This window comes from Dasypus novemcinctus (genome assembly GCF_030445035.2).
Source record: "Dasypus novemcinctus isolate mDasNov1 chromosome 12 unlocalized genomic scaffold, mDasNov1.1.hap2 SUPER_12_unloc_2, whole genome shotgun sequence".
NCBI lineage: Eukaryota > Metazoa > Chordata > Mammalia > Cingulata > Dasypodidae > Dasypus > Dasypus novemcinctus.
In genome coordinates this window covers 197,940-219,214 of record NW_026688130.1, presented here as the reverse complement: position 1 = coordinate 219,214, position 21,275 = coordinate 197,940, and the positions used below count along the sequence as shown (strand labels likewise).

General features: G+C 43.7%; 1 long non-coding RNA gene across 1 annotated transcript in view; it reads right to left on the bottom strand.

Annotated features, from left to right (window-relative positions):
* The window catches only part of LOC131277406 (uncharacterized), a 51,472-nt gene extending 33,535 nt beyond the window's left edge, over window positions 1-17,937 (bottom strand). The window contains exons 1-3 of the long non-coding RNA XR_009184576.2: window positions 17,711-17,937; window positions 17,154-17,249; window positions 16,361-16,533 (exon numbers count right to left, since the gene is read on the bottom strand). This is a non-coding gene — a long non-coding RNA (uncharacterized lncRNA). The remainder of the gene's footprint in view (window positions 1-16,360; window positions 16,534-17,153; window positions 17,250-17,710) is intronic.
* Between the last annotated feature and the right edge of the window lie 3,338 nt (window positions 17,938-21,275).

Sequence of the window (21,275 nt, the reverse complement as noted above, 5' to 3'; positions counted from 1 at the left end):
TAATTTATATCACCATCAGATAGAAATAAAATATGCTCTAGGTTGTTCTCAGTGCATACATACCAAATGATTAGTAAGAGCTGAATCGCAGTTGTACAAATCAAAGATGTTAAAATGGTTTTTATTCACTTTCACTTCTAATGAATGACCTTTCTCTACATAATACTGTAATATATTAATGAAATTGCTAGATTCTTCTCAAGGAGTTACTAAACATCTCAGCAGTTAAGTAACCTTATGAAAGAAACGAGAATACAATAAATAGACACTTTATCGGGGAGAGAATGAGGACTTATTGTTGACACTGTAGGTTCAGACAAGGGTTCTTATGTTGGGAGCGATAAAAAGAATGTATGTTGGACTCAGCGAGAATCAGTAGCATGGCTGCCAGAGAAGAGCCAACCCTCTCAATTAAGCAAACTATAATTAGCCCCTCACAATATGTCAGGTCCCACAACATGGCAGAATCCAAATCTGCCTTGTCACTTCCTCATTCTTCTTCCCCTTCAGGTCTTTGTTCTCTGTCTTCCCGCCACTGCCCAGGCTGACAAGGCAGTGCGCAGGCACAAGGCAGGTAAACTGAAACCCACTCTACATATCAGTAGTGACCACAACCAATCCCTAACTTTCACCTCCACCCATTACCCCTCCTTTTCCCAAGAGTATATATCCTTTGTTCCCCTCAATAAAATTTGCAGCTTGATCCTCACCCTGTCTCGCTGTCATTCCTCGCGTCTCCTGTCTCATCATTCTCCTCCACGCAAGCCACGAGCCCCAGTTCGCAGCCCCGCTGGCCGGGGCATTCACATTCTTAAATGTGTTATGGTGTCTCATTTTCATAACTCTTCGGTATTACCCACAGAGTAGCAGGGAGTAAGTCCATGCCGTGTTCCTGAATGGCCTGAAATGAATGGCATCTTGTATGTCAGCCTAGAGTGGTGTCAAAACTCAGACTCCTGGCTTTTCCACGAGTAGTCACTTCTCAGGGTTTTCTTGATTTCAGAACATGTGAGTGAAGGACAGATGGAACAGAGAGTGAAAAAGCACACCTCAGCTCTAGAAGAGAACGTATGGACTTCCATGACCAGGAGATGGAGATATAGATGTCCAGAGGCCCCTTTGTGCTGAAGGTCTGGCCATGGTGGGGATTCTCTGCAAAGACCCTCAACCCAGTGTCTATTGAAGGAAATTATAAACCAACTTCTATATCTGTGTGATACCTTAGGCAATGCAGGGGCATATTAGTGAAAAGCATCTAACTTTATACTGAAGGATTTTAAGAGGAATGAAGTCTATGTCATTAACATTTAATATCCTGTCTCTGAAGCCAAAGTATTTTTCTTCTCATCCCGCTATTCATTCTTTTTTTTTTTTTTTTTTAAAGATTTATTATTTTATTTAATTCACTCACCCCCCCGGTTGTCTGTTCTTGGTGTCTATTTGCTGCGTCTTGTTTCTTTGTCCGCTTCTGTTGTCGTGAGCGGCACGGGAAGTGTGGGCAGCGCCATTCCTGGGCAGGCTGCTCTTTCTTTTCATGCTGGGCGGCTCTCCTTACTGGGCGCACTCCTTGCGCGTGGGGCTCTCACGCGGGGGACACCCTTGCGTGGCACGGCACTCCTTGCGTGCATCAGCACTGCGCATGGCCAGCTCCACACGGGTCAAGGAGGCCCGGGGTTTGAACCGCCGACCTCCCATATGGTAGACGGACGCCCTAACCACTGGGCCAAAGTCCGTTTCCCTATTCATTCTTAATAGACTTAATTTGAACGTTTATTTCAGAATAGAATACTAAATCTAGGTTTTCTACACACATGAATTTTCCATGTGAAAAATGATTTGTATATGTAAGTTAATTAATATAAAATGTCTGATAATGAGAAATGATTTGGTACCAAAGAAATGCCCCCTACATCTTTCCACATAGTTCATCTTATGAACATATGGATGGAGATAGCTACAAGGAGCTTTATAAAACAACAAGACATAAGATCAGCTTGGCTGACTTTTTTATCAGTTTGATAGATGTCTGCCATTATCTGTTCAATAGCCCACTGAGGAATCGGTTGAAACAGCAGCAATTTTCTACTTAGGTAGCATGTTACATCCATTACCAGAAGCAAAGGATTCATGTATGCGGCAGTTTTCCCTCAGAAGTTTCAAGACAAAAATGTTATTTACTAGTCATGTAATAATTTATACATTCGAAAGATCAATGTAATGGGCTTGAATTCAGAAGGTGCTAGTTTGAATCCGTCCTTCATGGTAAACTGTTTAAACTCTTGGAGCCTCAGTTTCATCCTCTGAAAATGGACTATTCACGTATGTCATAGCATGATGTGGGATTACATTAGATGATGCTGGTAAAAGGGCGTACTATTTTTACCATGTCTTTTTAAAAGAAACCTGATTTATAAAAATTATCTTTTTTGGCTATTTTCAACAGAAAGTGAGGGAGAAGTTTGGAGGAGGTGAAGGAACCAAGCTAGATGATGACTTCAAAGAAGTGGAAAGAGTAAGTGTTGATCTACTCAGAGCTCCTTTTTACAAAAGAGAGAGGGGAGAAATGGAAGAGGAAACTGTTATCCACATGAACCTGAGACTACATTAAGTTATTCTCAAAAATATTATCCTTTTGGTATAAGTTTGAAAACATAAAAGGTAATGTCTCCTGATTTTTCTTGAGCTATCCTGACAACAAAACCTCAATGAATGTGAAATGTTATAATCTACTTTTCCTGTTGGATTTTCTTAACACTCTTCTAAGTAGGGACAAAGGGTAGCTGGTCTGAATTGCTGTAAGGTGGGAAGAAAACAGGAGAATGTGGCTAATGACGTCAAATATTTTCTGAAGACTTGGACTCTGTCTTGAGAGGATTTCTCTGTCAAGACGGTACCCCTGGCAGTGATGGGGTGTATTAGGCAGAGTGCAGTTTTGGATCCTCTCAAGCCTTGGCCCAGTGCCACTTCGGACACTTGCTGAACAAGCCAGTTCTTTCCTGAGCTTGCATTTTCTTATAAATACAGAATGGGGTTCCCTATACTTTACTCTACAGATCTTAACGAAGGATCAAAAATAAAACAAATTGGACAGGTTCTGGGAAGCTGGTACCAGAGCAGGAAGGCAGGGCTCAACTCTCTCATGAAAAAACAATAGAGGAAGGGCCAAAAACTGTGTGAGGCACCTTCTCTGCGGTCAGCAGACCAGGACAGTGTTGCACAACGCTAGGGGTACAAGGCACAGAAAGTCAAAGGACCTGAAAAAACAAACAGGAGTTACTAAACCTGAATGGAGACCAGGAAGGGCTCCCTCTACCCACCATCAAGACTTTAAACCTGGATAAAACCCCTGCCTCACTGCAGCTGACCTAGAGGGAAACAGATGCCTTCCTCCCTGTCAACTGTCACAAGGGAAGAGGGAGGGTGAGTTGGAGAGCTTCTCTTCAGTGAATTTGCCCAGGAGGGCTTACTTTACATCTTGGCACCGTCCAGACTAAACGCACTCAAAGTGGAAGTTGAAAGAACTATTTCACTGATGAGTGCCAACTGCTGGCCGGACTGGAAACTGTGATCCAAAACTTCAAAAGTGAAGACTAATATACTGCCAATAAATAGGAAAATGAAATAGTTACGACAGGTTTAATGATTAGAAATAGAATACATAATAATTAAGAAAAACTAAAAGTAAAAATAAATTGGTGTATTAAAAAATGAAAAATATCATAAAAAAATGTTTTGACATTTTGCTTTTCATCACTGGAATAGGTGTTGCCCTGTATGTACAGTGATCTCTGGTCAATTTTGATAACACAAACTAGGCAATTTTTGAGACTTAGAAAAAGTTGAACAAAAAATCAAAGAAGAGCTGTGATAAAAAAACGCTAAGTAACAGAAAGAAATTTGTCATCGGCATAAATTCACAGACATATTCAGATGCCAAGACATCACCAAAAAATTACAAGCCATACTAGGAAACAGGAGGAGATGGGCGAGTCAAAGGAACAAACCAAATATGCTGAGGAAATACACGATTTGAGGTAACGAATCAATAATAATCACAGAAATCTCCTAAATTAATTCAAGGAGTTAAAGGAAAATATGACTGAAGAATTAAGGATATTAAGAAAACACTGGGTGAGTTTAAAGAACTATCTGACAGCAAGCAAAGAAAAGTAACAGAGCTTATGAGAATTAAAGACATGATGGATGAGATTAAAAACAGATTAGAGGAAGTGGATTTGGCTTAACTGACAGAGCGTCCGCCTACCACATGTGAGGTCCAGGGTCCAAACCCAGGGCATCCTGCCCCTTTGGTGAGCTGACCCATGTGTAGTGATGATGCGCACAAGGAATGCCGTGCCACACAGTGGTGTCCCCCACGTAGGGGGGCCCCACTTCAAGGAGTATGCCCTGTAAGGAGAGCTGCCCCATGCAAAAAAATGTACAGCCTGCCCCAGAAGAGAGCCGCACACACACACAGAGCTAACACAGCAAGATGATGCAACAAAAAGAAACACAGACTCCTGGTGTCGCTGACAAGAACGCAAGCGGACACCGAAGAACACACAGTGAATGGACACAGAGAGCAGACAACTGGGGGGTGGGGAGAAAGGGAGAGAAATAAATGAAAATTGTTAAAAAAAATAAAAATGAAACACCTTAGAAAACTTCCCCCAGCGTGAGACATGACTCCAGGGATGAGCATCCCTGGCACCGAGGGATTACTACCAAGCACCAACTGGCAATGCAACTGGAGAAAGACTGTGATCAAAGGGGGAAAAGTTAAAGAAAAATGAGTTTATGTGGCTGAACACTTCAAAGTGAATCAAAGGTCATTCTAGAGGTTATGCTAATGCAAATTTCAGCAGGATCTCACTGACTGCCAAAGTAAATACTACCTCAAGTAGCAGGGCTACTGCTGGCTCTGGAGACAGGCAGACACTAAAGTCAGGGCAGAGAGCTGAGGAATTTGTTGCCTTGACAATGGGCCGTACTTTAGAACTTATGCTCCCCAGTGTGAAAGAGTTGGACTAGGTTGTGGTTTCCCTACACATGGCTTTTCTGACCCTTCTATTTGAACCTATAATTAGTACAGCATATGTCTAAGACACTTCAATCTTTCTGCTGCCTCTGTATCAGCTGGGCCCTGAATCTCATCAGAGTTGCAACACCTACTCTCTAGTTCATTGGACTCACCTAGGACAACAAAGAAGGAGATGATGATGGACAACAACCATCCCAAGGAACTGAGAGTCTACAACTAACTGAAAGCAAGAGAGTCCCATCCATCTGCCCTACGGAATCAAAGACCCCTCTCAATTAGATGTGGAGTGGGCATCACCATCCCAGAATACTCAGGATTGAGGAGTGAACTATGCACTAAAATAGATATACTGGTAATCGACTATAGACTTACTGTGATTCTAGCAATGTAAGAACTTATATGACTGATGTGGAGGCAGGGGTCACAGGAGGTTCTGAGGGCAGGCAGAGGGAAAATCAGGTGTAATACCGGGGTAATTTTGGGACTTGGGAATTGCCTGAATGACATTGCAGTGATAGATACAGACCACGCAAATGATGGATATTGCTAATATGGGAAAATGTGGGAGGTGTAGGGATTGGGGTATGTGAGAAACCCCTATAATTTTATGTAACATTCACGTAATCAAAGTAACTTTTTAAAAAGTAAAATGAATTAATAAATAAATAACAATAAAAAAATCTGCACAGTCTGATGAATATGATGCAACTAATACCTGGGTAAGGTGCTCTGGTGTTTCCAGTCTTGACAAGCTCCCAGAACTTAGCTGAATACTTGAATCAATGCTGGGACCAAATTAGCACTAAACTTGAATGAAGCTACAACAACAACAATCTCCTCATGATGAAGTTTCACCTCCCATTTCAGATTGCTCTCAGTGAGCTTTATTCCCAATTTTTGATAAACTACTGGGCAGAAGTGAACTCCCTTGATCCCACCCATCCTCAGGTAGAGGAAAATATTGTGGACAAAAGAGCAATTGTGATGGTTTCCAAAGCTCAAACAGAGTATTGATAGTTATGTCCACTCATGGAATCACTGAATCAGTGGTTGCATGAAATGCACTAATTAGTTTCCTTAATAGGGAACCTGGAGAATACGTGTACTGTAAGAAGGGTAAGATGCTGGCAGATTAGGGAGTTCCCTTCAGGGCAGTTAAGAATCATCCAGAGCTACCTGGCGATTCAACCTGTTTGTGGGACCCAGGAGGCCTGAAGAGCATTCTACAAGATCCTTGGAAGAACGGGAGGAGGAGACTGCATATCTGCACTGAAGATTCATGAGGAAAGCACTACATGCTGCGGAGCCTGGTGCCCAGTCCCCACTGGCAGGGCAAGATGCCTTCGGAACTAGTTCCTGGATGGAGTTGGAAGCTTCATGTCCCATAAACAGGGGAGGAAGAAATGACTGGGTGCCTACTTCAGTCACTGATGAGTAAATTTGGCTGGATGAAGTACAGCTGAAGATTGGATCTGTACAACTCAGAAAGAGACTGGCAGCCTTCATTTAAACAATGCCTCCAGCGTAAGAGGAAGCAGGGCTACTTTAAATTCACAGTGAAGGTAGGGACAGGCTTCTTTCCACGCAGGTGTGACTGCTGACCTAGACTGGGCTCAAGCCACGACTCCAACATGGAGGAAGCCGGGGACTTGTACCAGACTCTCCAGGCCACTAGAGTCACTTTCAGCCAACAGAGACGAGGAGAGGGCTCTACTGTAAGGCCACATGTCCATTCCCAATGCATTCTGGTGAAGTGTGTGCTTGGAACTGTTCAACATCAGTCCTGCAGGACTGATCCCTGCCCTCCCAATCACCTTAAGGTCAACAAGGAGTTTCACCAGTTAAGTACTGAGAGGGGTGGAGAGTTTGGGGTGGCCTTGACTGCCTCAGGGTAAGCTTTCCAGGGGAAAGGTTACATTAACACTCTTCACTTGCTGGGCTGCTCTAACAAATACCACTGACTCTTGCCTTAAACAACAGGAATTTATGGTCTTGCAGGGTGGGAGGCTAGATGTCCAAAATCGGCATGTCAGCAGGATCACTTTTACGGTCAGCAGCATTCTGGTGGCAGGTTGCCAGCAACGCACAACTGCATCCCTGCCTCCACCACCTGGCCATCTCTTCTCTGTCTTCCACTCCTGAGTGGGTCCCAATTTCCTCTACTTACAAGCACTCCAGTCGTACTGAGTTGAGGTCCACCCTTATGCAGACTGGCTTCACTGTCGTGAATGGGATCTTTGAAGGTCATGTTCATAAATGAGTTCACAGCCATAGTGTAGGAGATCAGGACCTGACATGTCATTGTGGAGGCCACGATGCAACCCATAATAAAGACTGAGGCACTCTGGGGTGCCCCCCCATGCAAGCAGGGGAGCTCCTCTGGCCCAGCTTTCTATCTAGTGGGTACTCAGCAGGCGCGACTGGGAGCTGCCCAAGTGCTGAGGGCCCTCTGCCCCAGTGGAGGCCTGTTCAGGGCCCAGGTCACCCCATGGCACCTTGTCCCAAACTGAGGTTACATAAAATTCTGTAATAATATGTATGTAAAATACCAACGAAAACAAAGCCTGAAGGAAAATGTACTTGCAGTGATCACTTGGGATGAGTGAATGGATAAGTTCCTTTTTTATTTTCTAATATTAAAATTAAAATAAATATAACGGGTTTTATTATATTTTAGAGTATTTTTTCTAACTGTTTTAGGTTAAAATTTACTAAAGTGAAAAAATGTATGTTTTTTTAAATCAAACAATCTTTTTTTTTAAATTTAAAGGCAAAAGTAAAGGTTGCTAGTGGCTTTACCAAAAAAAATGGCAGGAAGCAGATGTGTCTCAACTGATACAGCGTCCGTCTACTTATGGAGGGTTCAGGGTTCAATCAGCAGGGCCTCCTGACCCGTGGGGTAAGCTGGCCGACACGCAGTGCCGCCGCGCACAAGGAGTGCTGCGCCACGCACGGGGGCCCCATGTAGGGCTGCCCCATACAGAAGGAGTGCGCCCCACAAGGAGAGCCGCCCCACGTGAATAAAGTGCATCCCGCCAAGGATTGGCACCACACACACAGCTGATGCAGCAAGATGACGCAACAAAAAAAGAGACGAAGTTTCCCAGTGCTGCTGCCTAAGAACACACGGGGAACAGACAGGGACAGCAGACAATGGGGCGGGGGAAGGAGGAAGGGAGAGAAAGAAATAAAATAAATCTTTTTAAAAAAAGTTATTAGAGAGAAAAAAGGAAAAGCACCAGGAAGCTGCCATTTCTTGATATGCAGCTGTCGGTACTGGACAGTGTTGAGGGTAGGGGTCATAATGAATCATTAAAATATATAATATCATGAAATCATTATGTCAACCTCTTTCCTTCACAACTCCGACTCATCACATGTCCCAAGTGTGGTATCACCTCTGCCATCCCAGAGTCCTAGACCCTCCCCTCTCTTCTCCATCAGTGTCACTCTTCGGGGGAAATTTATACCAAGGCTACTCAGCCAAGCAATACGTAAACACACGGTATGCCAAACCAGAGACCTGAAAGCGAAAGGTCAGAAAAAGATACTCCATCCAAATAGTAACCAAAAAAGAGCAGGGGTAGCTATGCTACTATTGGAGAAAACAGACTATAAATGCAAAAAAGTACGAAGAGATACACACGGCCATTAAATATTAACAAAAGGGACAATCAACCAACAAGATGTCACAGGCATAAATATCTACGCACCTAACCGAGGTCCCCAAAATAAATGAAAGAAACTCTGGGAAAACTGAAGGGAGAAATAGACATCTCTACAATAATCATTGGTGACTTCAAAATACCTCACACATCATTAGATGGAACTAGACGGAAGACCAACGAGGAAAGAGGGAACTGAAAACAATACAATCAATGAGTTAGACCTAACAGACATAGACAGAAGGCAGCATTCAAATTCACTGGGATATACATTCTTTATGCGTTCCCAAGGATCCTTCTCCAGGATAGACCACATGGTACGGCATAATACAGCTCTCAATAAATATAAAAAGATTGAAATTATATAAAGCATCTTCTCAGATCATAGGGGTATGAAATAAAATCAATAACAGACAGGAAAAAGGTAACTTGGCAAATGTGTGGAGGTTAAACAACACACTCTAAGATAATTACTGGGTGAAAGAAGAAATTGCAAGTGAAATCAGACAAATGAAAATGAGACCACAATTTATCAAAACTAATGGGATGCAGCAAAGGCAGTCTTGAGAGGCAAAGTTATAGACCTAAAAGCCTGTATTAATAAAGAAAACAGAGCGAAACTCAAAGAATTAAGTGAACAAAATGAGAAATTAGAAAAAAAACAGCAAACCAATCCTCAAAGAAAAGAGAGGAAATAATAAAGATTAGAGAAGAAATAAATGAAATTGAGAAGAAAAAGAAAGAGAAAATCAAAACCAAAAGCAGATTCTTTGAGAAGATTAGTAAAATTCACAAACTCCTACCAAGATTAACAAAGAAAAAAAAAAAAAAAAACCTACTAAATACAATTTGAAATGAAAAGGGGCAACCCAAGAACTAGAAAGGATCCTAAGAAGACATTCCCAGAAACTGTATACCAATAAACTAATCAACCTAGATGAAAGGCGCACATTTCTAGAAATGCACAACCTAACCTACATTGACACTACAAGATACATAAGAACTTAACAAACCAATTACAATTAAAGACACTGAATCTGTCTTAAAAAATCTCCCAACAGAGAAAACTCCAGGACCATCTGCCTTCCCAGGTGAATTCTCCTAAACATTTCAAAAAGAATTAACACCAATCCTGCTTAAAATCTTCCAAATATTGAAGAGGAAGAAAAATAACCCAACACATTTTAGGAAGCCAACATCACCGTAATAACAAAGCAAACAAAGACACTGGAAGGAAAAGAAAATTACAGACCAATCTCTATAATTAAGATTGATGCAAAAATTCTCAACAAAATATTTATAAATTGAATCCAGCAGCACATCAAAAGACTTATCTATCAAAACCAAATGGGATTTATTCCTGGTAGGCAAAGCTGGTTCAACACAAGAAAATCAATCAATGTAATACACCACATTAACAAAGTGAACGGAGTGAAACCAAATGATCATCTCAATCACCGCAGAAAAAGCATTTGAAAAAATCCAACACTGTTTCTTATAAAAACATTTCAAAACAGATGAGTAGAAGCGAAATTCCTGAATATGGTAACAGGCACATAAGAAAAAACCCACAGCTAACATCGTACCCAGGGGGAATGGCTGAAAGCTTTTTCTCTGAGACCGGGAACAAGACAAGGATGTCCACTAGCACCATTGTTCTTTGACATTGCAATAGAAGCTCTAGGTAGAGCAACTAGAGAAAAAAATAAAGGCATCCAAATAAGAAAAGAGGAAGGAAAACTCTGTTTTCAGAAGGCATGATCTTATATTTAGGAAATTCTGAAATGTCTACACCGAAGCTACTTGAGCTAATAACTGAGTTCAGCAAAGTGACAGGCAGCTCGATCGACACGGAGAAATCAGTAATGTTTAGGTACACTAGTGCTGCACAACCTGAGGAGGAAATCAGGGGAAAATTTCATGTACAAGAGCAACAAAAAGACTCCAACATCTAGCAATCAATTTAACAAAAGCAGCACAGGACCTATAAGGAGAAAATTACAAAACAATGCCAAAAGAAATTTAAAAAGACCGAAACAATTGGAAAGACATTCCGTGTTCATGGACTGGAAGACTAAATATCATAAAGAGGTGAATCGTACCCAAATTGATTGATATATTCACTGCCATACCAATGAGAATTCCAACAGTCTACTTTACAGAAATAGGAAAGACAATTGCCAAATCATTTGGAAGGGAAAGTGCACACGAGGAGTCAAAAGTATTCTGAAAAAGAACAACAACATAGGAAAAATTTCACTGACCTTGAAACATATTACAAAGCTACAGTGGACAAATCAGCATGACACTGCCATAAAAAGAGATACACCCATCAGTGCAATAAGATTGAGAGTACAGAAATAAACTCTCACCTCTATGGTCAAGCAGTTTTTGACAAGCCTACCAAGTCTGTGTTAATGGGAAAAAACAGACTCTTCAACAAATTCCTATAGAACAGGTTATAAATAACCAAAAGAATTAAAAAAGACCCCTATCTCACTCTCTATACAAGAATCAACTCAAAATGGATCAAACACCTAAATGTCAAAGCAAGTACCGGAGAACCAGGAAGATGGCAGAGGAGTAAGGGGCTCCTACAGTCCGCTCCTGCTGCAGGGCAGTTAGCAAACACCCAGAGCTCTCTGAGCCAGCTGAAGCATTGTTTGGGGGCTCCAGGAGGCCAGAAGAGCTTCCTGCAACATCCTTGGGGGAGTGGAAGGAGGAGATGCCCGTCTGCAGAGAAGACTCGTAAGTAGAGGCTCCACACCCTGGGGGCCGGTGCCATCCTCCACTGGAGGTACAAGCCGCCTCAGGAGCAGCTCCGAGGCTGGAATCAAAGCTCCACTTCCCAAAACTGGTGAGAGGCGGCAGACTTGGCCCAGTGGTTAGGGCGTCCGTCTACCACATGGGAGGTCCACAGTTCAAACCCTGGGCCTCCTTGACCCGTGTGGAGCTGGCCCATGTGCAGTGCTGATGTGCGCAAGGAGTGCCATGCCACGCAGGACACCCACGCGCAGGGTGTGTGCCCCGTAAGGAGAGCGGCCCAGTGCAAAACAAAGTGCAGAGTGCCCAGTAGTGGTGTGGCACACACGGAGAGCTGACACGACAAGATGATGCAACAAAAAGAGACACAGATTCCGGGGGTGGGGGAGGAAGGGGAGAGAAATAAATAAATAAATAAGTAAATACAATTTTTTAAAAAATGGGTGAGGAAGAGATGGATGGGCACCAACTTCAGCTACTGATGAGGAAATTCAGCGGGCTACAGTATAATCCTGAGAAGTCTGAGCCTGTCCAAGTCAGAAAGAGGCCGGGAGCTGCCATCTTAACTCCACACCTGTCACGAGGGGAAGCGGGGTGGACTGAGGATCCCAGTGCTGGCGGGGACCGGCTTCTTCCCACCAAGACCACATTGCAGCTCCAGCCTAGGCCCCAGTGCCACCGCCAGCCAGCAGGGAGGAAGCTGCGGGGACCTGAGCCAGCCTCTCTGGGAAATTACCGGCCAAGCCAGGGAGGCCCGTGATCATCCTACTCTGGCGGCACGAGCCGCCCCAGGAGCTGCTCTGTGACAGGAATTGGAAGATCCACTTCCCAGAAACAGGAGGAGAAGACAGTTGGCTGCCCATTTCACCTACTGATTGGGAGACTTGGCTGGCTAAGAGATAACCCTGGGAACAGGAAGGGTGAGAACGAGCCAAGCCGAAAGTCAGAAACAGGCCAGCAGACGCCATTCTGACTCCACCCCCAGCCTGAGGGGAAGCCGGGCTGACTGAAACTCTCAGGGTCAGCAGGAACCAGTTTCTTTCCCGCAGATCAGCCTGCAGCCTGCCTAAGTTTCAGCCCTGCCTCTGGCAGGGAGGACACTGAGGAGCCCTGCACCAGCCTGTACAGGTAACTGCAGGGAACTCTGGCTGGCACAGACTGAAAATCAGAAGTCTACCAGCGCCACTGTGGTCATCTTAGGACCCGCACTGCATAGATTGCTGCCCACACCTGCAGCTCCATCCCTGCCCCAGGCAGGGGAGAAAGGGATGTGAGGCTCCATCAGTCTCTCTGGGCAACTACAGTCTAGGCCTGCATGTGGATTATTCCAGTCACAGGGGCTGTGACTCTGTCCCTACCCCTGGCAAAGGAGAAAGTTGGAAGAAGCTTCACTGGTCCCGGCGCAATGAAGGGGGCTTGAAACTCCACAGCTCACAGCATCAACTACATGCTTGGCTCCTACTGCACAATCAGCAAGGGAGGAAGGATAGGAAGCCCTAAACTAAAGAGAAAGATTGCACCCAGAATAAATACTCTAGGAAGCCAGATGCAAAGACACCAACAAAAAATTACAATCCACACCAAGAAACAGGAAGCTACGGCCCAGTTAAAAGAACAAGATAAGCCTCCAGATGACATAAAGGAGTTGAGACAACTAATTATACATGTTCAAACAAATCCCCTTAATAAATTCAATGAGATGGCTAAAGAGATTAAGGATATTAAGACGACATTGGAGGAGCACAAAGAAGACTTTGAAAGCAGACATAGAAAAATAGCAGATCTTATGGGAATGAAGAAGGTGCAACTCATGAAATTAAAAAAAACATTGGAATCATATAATAGCAGGTTTGAGGAGGCAGAAGAAAGGATTGGTGAGCTTGAAGAAATGGCCTCTGAAAGTGAACTTACAAAAGAAGAGTTGAAGAAAAGAATGGAAAAAAATTGTAAAAGGTCTCAGGGAACTAAATGACAGCAAAAGGCATGCAAACATATGTGTCATGGGTGTCCCAGAAGGAGAAAAGAAGGGAAAAGGGGCAGAAGGACTATTTAAAGAAATAATGGTAGAAAAATTCCCAACCCTATTGAAGAAAATAGGTATCGCTGTCCAGGAAGTACAACATACTCCCATCCCAGAAAATCCGAATAGACCGACTCCGACACATACTCATCAGAATGTCAAAGGCCAAAGACAGAGAATTCTGAGAGCAGCAAGAGAAAACCAATGCATAACATATAAGGGATATTCAATAAGGTTAAGTACGGATTTCTCACCAGAAACCATGGAGGCAAGAAGACAGTGGTCCGATATATTAAAGATATTACAAGAGAAAAACTTCCAGCCAAGAATCTTATATCCAGCAAGACTGCCTTTCAAAAATGAGGGTGAAATTAGAATATTCACAGATAAACAGAAACTGATAGAATTTCTAAGCAAGAGACTAGAATTTCAGGAGATACTAAAGGGTGTGCAAAAGAAAGACAGGAGAGAGAGGCCTGGAAGAGTTTAGAAATGAAGATTATATCAAAAAGAGTAACCAAGAGTGTCAAAAAAGTGGGGAAAATAATACGACAGATAAAACTCAAATAGGAATAAACTTAACCAATGATGGAAAGCACTTGTATTCAGAAAACTGCACCTCAGTGTTAAAACAAATTAAAAAAGGCCTAAATAACTGGAAGCACACTCCATGCTCATGGATTAGAAGGCTAAATATCATTAAGATACCAGTTCTACTCAAATTGATATACAGAGTTAATGCAATCCTGATAAAAATTCCACCAGCATTAAAGAAAAAATTGAAAACACAATCATTAAATTTATTTGGAAGGGAAAGGAGTCTTGAATAGCCAGAAACACCATAAAAAGGAAAAGCAAACCCTCATCTCCAGACTTTAAATCATAATACCTACCTATAGTGGTAAAAACAGCGTGGTACTGGCCTAAAGACAGACACAATAGACCAATGGAACCAAATTTCTGGTTCACAAACAGACCCTCACAGGTATGGTCAAGTGATTGTTGACTAGCCTGTCAAACTCACACAGCTTGGGCAGAACAATCCATTCAACAAACGGTGCTGAAAGAATTGGACATCCATAGCTGAAAGAAGGAAAAGAGGACACCTATCTCACACCTTATCCAAAAATTAACTCAAAATGGATCAAAAAACTAAAAATAAAAACAAGAACCGTAAAACTTCTAGAAGAAATTATTGGAAAATATCTTCAAGACCGAGTGGTAGGGGGTGGATTCTTGAAGGAGAAAAGAGGGGAACTGAGTGGACTACTGATGTTTAATGTATGTAGAAATTATAGTTAGCTGTGCTGTAAAATTGGGGAAATGTATAGAGTGGATGGTAACACACAGTGAGTAACAGCTACTTTATAAATGGGGATGTGACTGAAAATCGTAGTCTAGTTATGTAAATGCCAATTGACGGAATGCTTGGGAATGATCTAGGAACTGGATAGCACGGTAAACCAAGAGGTGGGTGAGAATTGTGGTTGATGGCACAGATGCACGAGTGTCCTTTGTGAGCTACAACAAATGTATATTACCAGGGCAGGTGTTGGGAATGTGGAGAAGCATGGGAATAATACAGCTGGAGGGACCTATGGACTGTGGTTAGTAGTCATAATATACTATTCTTGCATCTATGCAAAAGATGTACTGTGTTGATACTGAGGCAGTATGGAAAAGTGAGCCAAATGTACGCTATGGACATGACAATAATCAGATTTCTGCACATGTGCATAATTGTTTGATAAGTTTACAACTTTTGTCATAAAAATATACATATTTAAAAAATAATAGGGCGGTTTGGCCAAAAAACACACCAAATGTAAGATAAGAACTATGATTAGTGGTAAGATTTTGACAGTGTTCTTTCATAGTTTGCAGCAAACGTCCCATGACAATACAAGGTTTTGGTGGAGGGTTGATGTATGGGACCCCTGCATGACGTTATGCATGTTTGCTTTGTAAGTTCACAACTTTTGCTATAGACTTTTTTATGTATGTTCATATATAAATGATATAAAGATAATAATTGTATTGGTTAGAGGAAAAATACTTTGTTTAGTAGTAATATTTTGACAATGTTCTTTAATCATTAGTTTAAAAGGTTTAAAAACAATACAAGTTACTGGTGGTAGAGTGAGATGTTACATGTTTTTTAAGTTCACAACTATTATACATTTATTGTTTCTGTAAAAAAAAAAAAGGACCATAAAACTACTAGTAGAAAATGTAGAGAAATGTCTTAAAGACCTTGTAGTATGTGGTGGTTTCTTGGACCTTACTCCCAAAGCACAAACAACAAAAGAAAAATTAAATAAATGGGACTTTCTGAAAATTAAACACTTTTGCACCTCCCAGGACTTTATCAAACAGGGGAAAAGGCAGCCAATTCAATGGGAGAAAACACTTAGACACCACATGTCCAATTAGGGATTAATGTACAAGATATAGAGAGAGATGTAACAACTCAACAATAAAAAGACAAACGACCCAATAGAAAAATGGGCAAAAGACATGAATAGACATTTGTCCAAAGAAGAAATACAAATGGCAAAAAACACATGAAAAAATATTCAACATCATTAATGATTAGAGAAACGCAAATCAAAATGAGATGTGATTTCACAGCTATCAGAATAGCCACTATGAAAAAGTCAGAGAAGTGCAAGTGTTGGAGAGGATGAGGAAAGACAGGAACACTTATTCACTGTTGGTGGGAATGCAGAAGGCCACAGCCACGGTGGAGGACTGTCGGGCAGTTCCTAAAGAAGCTGAATATAGACTTGCCACGGGACCCTGCAACAGCACTACTGGGCATATTCCCAGGAGAACTGAGAGCACTGACATGTCAGACACCTGCACACCTACCTTCAGAGTGCCGTTATCCCAACTGCCAGAAGCCGGAAACAGCCCGGGTGTCCATCAGCCGGTGACTGGAGAAACACACTGTGCTGTATTCACACGGAGGAACATCGTGCCGGGGTGTGAAGAAGTCAAGTCGTGAACCCGATGACAACATGGATGAACTGGAGGACGGGATGCTGAGTGAAGCAAGCCAGACACAACGGGACAAATACAGGAGGCTTGCACTACTCTCACCTAATTGCACTGTGTAACATAACGTATGATTCCATCTACGTAAGATGTCACTATAAATCAACGTATAGAGGGAAAAAAAGTATTTGTGCAAAAATACCTAGAAATGGGATCTGCGGACAGCAGGGGAAGCACAGAGAGATCAAGAGGTGATGTATTTTACTAGTTGTTTTTTTCATTTATTATTATTATTGAACTAACGAAAATGCTCTAATGATGACTGAGGGGATCAACTCATGACTTTGTGATTGTGCCAAATACCACCGATTGTGCACTGTGGATGAACTGTATGCTTCTTTAAAACAAAGGCAAACAGCACTTAAAAATGGGAGAAATACGAGAATACACATTTACCAAAGGAGAAACGTATGATCCTTTTCATCACTAGGGAAATACATGCTAAAATCTGCTATAGATAATAAAATGGCTAAAATCAAGAGACGTAATGCCAACCGTTAAAGAAAATGTGGAAAAACTGGAATCCTCACACATTTCCGGTGAGAATGCAAAACGGTGCTGCCACTTTGGGAAACATTTTGTCAGTTTCTTAAAAATGTGAACTTACCGTAATTCATCCTGACTCCACTCCAAAAAGTCTTTCCTAAACAAACGAAACTGTATCCGTGCAATGATTCCTAGAGCAACTGTACGGCAGCCAAAACTGGAGGAAAAAAAACACACACGTCTATGAGCTGGAGCATGGATAACAAAAGGCGCTGCATCCATCAACAGACCTGCACCTCTACCTATCTAATCTCAGGCACCTCCCCACCACGCTGCCCTTGGAAGCAGCCCACCAAGGCCTGTCTACAACCTACCTGGAGGACACGCAGGCCTCTACAGGACTAACTTCAGTGCTAATTACAGACATAAATAGAAGGACAGAAGAGCCACGTGTGGGGAAACAACTGGGCCCAAGTCAGTGCACTCGGCGGGACCATAAATTCCAAAGTAGGGACCACTGGCAGGGCACCAAACTCCTGAGCTGTCTGCCTGGCTCCAGCGCCTGGATGTTTCAGAACACTCAGGACACCAGCTCTCTGGGGTAGCATCGACTTTGGCAGTGAGAGACCCTGCTGAGACATGCATAAGCATCAACCCTGGGATAACCTCTGGGCTCACCTCCCTTTGCAGACTCTTAGCACCTCAACTGATTTCTCTTTTATCTTTTCCTCATTTTGGTCGAGGTCTTTTTCCAGTGGCATTGCTAGTTGGTACTTGGTAGTAATCCCTCGGTGCCAGGGAGTCTCATACCCTGGAGTCATATCCCACACTGGGGGACAGACAATGTATTTATAGGCTGAGTTTGGCTTAGAGAGAGGCCGCACGTGAGGAACGAGGAGGCTCCCAGGAGGCAACTCTTAGGCACCCTGTAACAGAAGGCTAAGTTTCAATTTCGAGTGTGAAGGTTCATAAGCACACACAGTCATCAATATCAAGTGTCCATCAGGAGACCATCTTCCTCCACTAGTCATTGTCCTTGTACTCTAGGGGGATTCTTCCTGACGTCTTAGAGAACGTGGCAGAGCTCCCCAGGATGGCAATTTGACATTCCTTCAGTTACCGTCTGAACCTCCATCCACCGAGGCGATGCCCCACGAACGTACATTTATGGGCCTTATATGGACGCGAGGTGGGCTTCCTCCCACGTTATCCCGTCCCTGACATCCCACTCCAGTGATCCTGCCACAGAGAGAGAACCACAGTGCTGGAGAGGATGTGGAGACACAGGAACGCTAACTCACTGTGGGTGGGAAAGCACAGTGGTACACCCCCTGTGGAGGACTGTTTGGCAGTTACTAAAGCAGTTAAAGATAAACTTGCCACATGACACTGCAACATCACTACTGGGTATACAGCCCTGATAGCAGGGACACAAACGTACATCAGCACACCCATGTTCAAAGCAGTATCATTCGCTATTGCCGGAAGTTGGGAACACCCCGGGTGTCCATCCGTTGATGAATGGATAAACGTACTGCGGTGTATTCACATGAAGGAACATTATGCAGCAGTAAGAAGAAATGAAGTCATAAAGCGCATGACACCATGGCTGAATCTAGGGGACATTATGCTGAGGGAAGCAAGCCAGACACAAAAGATCAAATACTATATGGTTGTGTTGACTATGAACCAAACGTATCGTGTAATATAATGTAGGATTGGAAAAAACTTATCAGATACCCAATATATTCAATTTATAATTGTATTGTTTTTATTCAAGTGTTTTCTTTTCTTTAAATTGTTTATATATTCAATTATTAAATGCACAAAAGAAAAAGAAAATAGATGAGGTTACACCGAAGAGTTGAGTTTGGAGACTTTAAAATGTGATCTGTTGCTCAAGAAACAGAGGTAACAAAAGAGATAGAGTAACCAAAAGGTTCTTTTTTAGCATAGGAAAGATCACGTGTGAAATATGAATATGGATAAAACTGCATATATCAGTGTAATTTTTGAAATTGAACAAATGTACGTTAACACTACAAAATATTAATATATCCCTTATGTTAAGGGAAAGAAACCTGACTCTAAGTACTACATACTGCATGATTCCACTGATATAAAATGTAAATCAGTTTATAAAGATGAAGTTAGGTTAGTGGTTATATAGGGCTGGGGAATGACTGCTAAGGGGCTTGAGATTTTCCTTTTAAAGTACTGAAAAAGATTCTAAAAATTTTTATAACGATGAATGCACCACACTGTGATTATACTAAAAGCCACTGATGGCACGCTTTGGACAGTTCATATCGTTGTGAATATATCTCAATAAAACTGCTTAATACATCAATAATTGTGCTGGAGCTGCCAGAAAGGGAAGTTATATCCAGCAGGCAAACAGAGGGTGTGAAGAATTTTCTCATTAGTTTATTTTTCTTATTATTGAAATAATGAAAATATTCTAATGATGACCAAGGTAATGAATGCACATCCATGTAATTATACTAAATACCATGCATTGTACACTTTGAATGACTTGTATGCTTTCTTAATATCAATAAAACTGAATTGTTAAAACATACATGTATCAATAAAATTAATTTGTTAAAAAAAAACAAAAAGGACTGCTAATCCTCATCTAAAGATTTCATTGCTACGGTTTTCTTATAAAACCACTGAGAGTAGCACTGTATTCTTCCTCGTCACACTTAGCATCTGCTGAGCGACAGGGCACTAGGAGAACAGCCTGGTCATCTGCATGGAAGTGACAGGGCCCCAGCAGCCCTGCCTGGCTCCCCTTCCAGGAGGCAACCCTGTGAAAACCACCTTCAGAAGTGCAGGGGGAAGTGCAGGGGACAAGAGAAGGGGGTGGGCTGAGAAGGTCCAGCCATCTGTCCTGAGTGAGAGCAGCGGCTCCACAGCCCTGAGCTGCTTCCCTACAACGGGACCAACTCTTCTAAGAGGCCGAGAACAGTAAGCACAGAGGCGTCCTCTGCAGCCAGGCTCCTTTAAGGCCAGCTGGGTGACTGCTCCTGGTAGACAAAGCAGGCGACAGTGGTGTCCCCAAGACACCCAGGTCACCCCCCTGCCAAGGAGAGGCTCCTGGAGCTCCTGGAAATGCTCAGCACACCCCTGGGACCGTCAGCAGCCTCGGGCAGGCGGTCTGACCAGCAGGCGCCCTTTCCCAGGCTGTGCAGAGGGTCCTAGCAGGCACCCAAACTCAGTGGCCCCCACCGGCCAGCTGCCCTCCTCCGGCCCTAGCAAGCTATCACCTGAGCAAGAGCTCTCCAACCGTTTCCACCCAGCGTTACTCCAGGAAACCACACTTCTAAGAAAACCTGTAACCACCACCAAAAGGAAAGAGTGTCCTGGGACCAGGGGGAGCTCTGAGGGAAGCCAAGGCTGAGGCTGTCCTGGGCCTACAGTGCAGCCACAGCCAGGAGGGGACACAGTGGTGGGGGCCCTAGAACCCAGCCCTCACCTGCCCTGTGGAATCCCAGAAAGCAGAAAGGAATGAAACAGGACACACAGACAAGGAAAGGCTCAAGTGACTCACCAGGGCTGTGACCCCAAGAACGCAAATGCCTGAGAGCAGGAGGAGCCGCACCTGCAGACCTCTGGGGCCAGACACACACTTTTAGACGCACACTGTGGTGGTCCCTGCAAAGCTCCCAGGCCGGGCACAAACCTGCACCCAGAGGCCCCTCCCGCGAGGGCCCCACTCACTGTGCTCCCTGCAGGCACACACCGGGGGTCAGTCACGCTCCCCCTGGGCCTCCCAGGAGCCCTTCCCCAGGAGCCCCCAATTCCCCCTCAGCAGTGACCCCTGGAAGAGCCACTGCTGCAGGCCAGTCCCTGAGCCTGGCCTTTCCAGGTGGGAGAAGAAGAGGGAGAAGCAGCCTCCGCCTGGCTCCAGGGGCCATCTGAAGTGTAGGGCCTTGGCAAGGGGGCGCTGAAAGGGGAAGCACCCAGGGACCTGGGAGGGCCAGGAGGGTGCAGGGCAGGGCCAAGGGGTGGACCATGGTGGACCCTGGGCAGTGCAGGGAGGGAGGGGGGACTGTGGAGAGGGAGAAGGGACCATGGAGGGGAGGGGGGACCACAGGGGTGCAGGAGGGATCATGGGGGGCAGGAAGGGCTGTGGGGGGCAGGAGAGACCAAGGGGAGGCAGGAGGGACTGAGGGGGAAGGAGGGAATGTGGGGGTGGGCAGCTGGGACAGTGGGGGGAGAAAGGACCTTGGAGGGG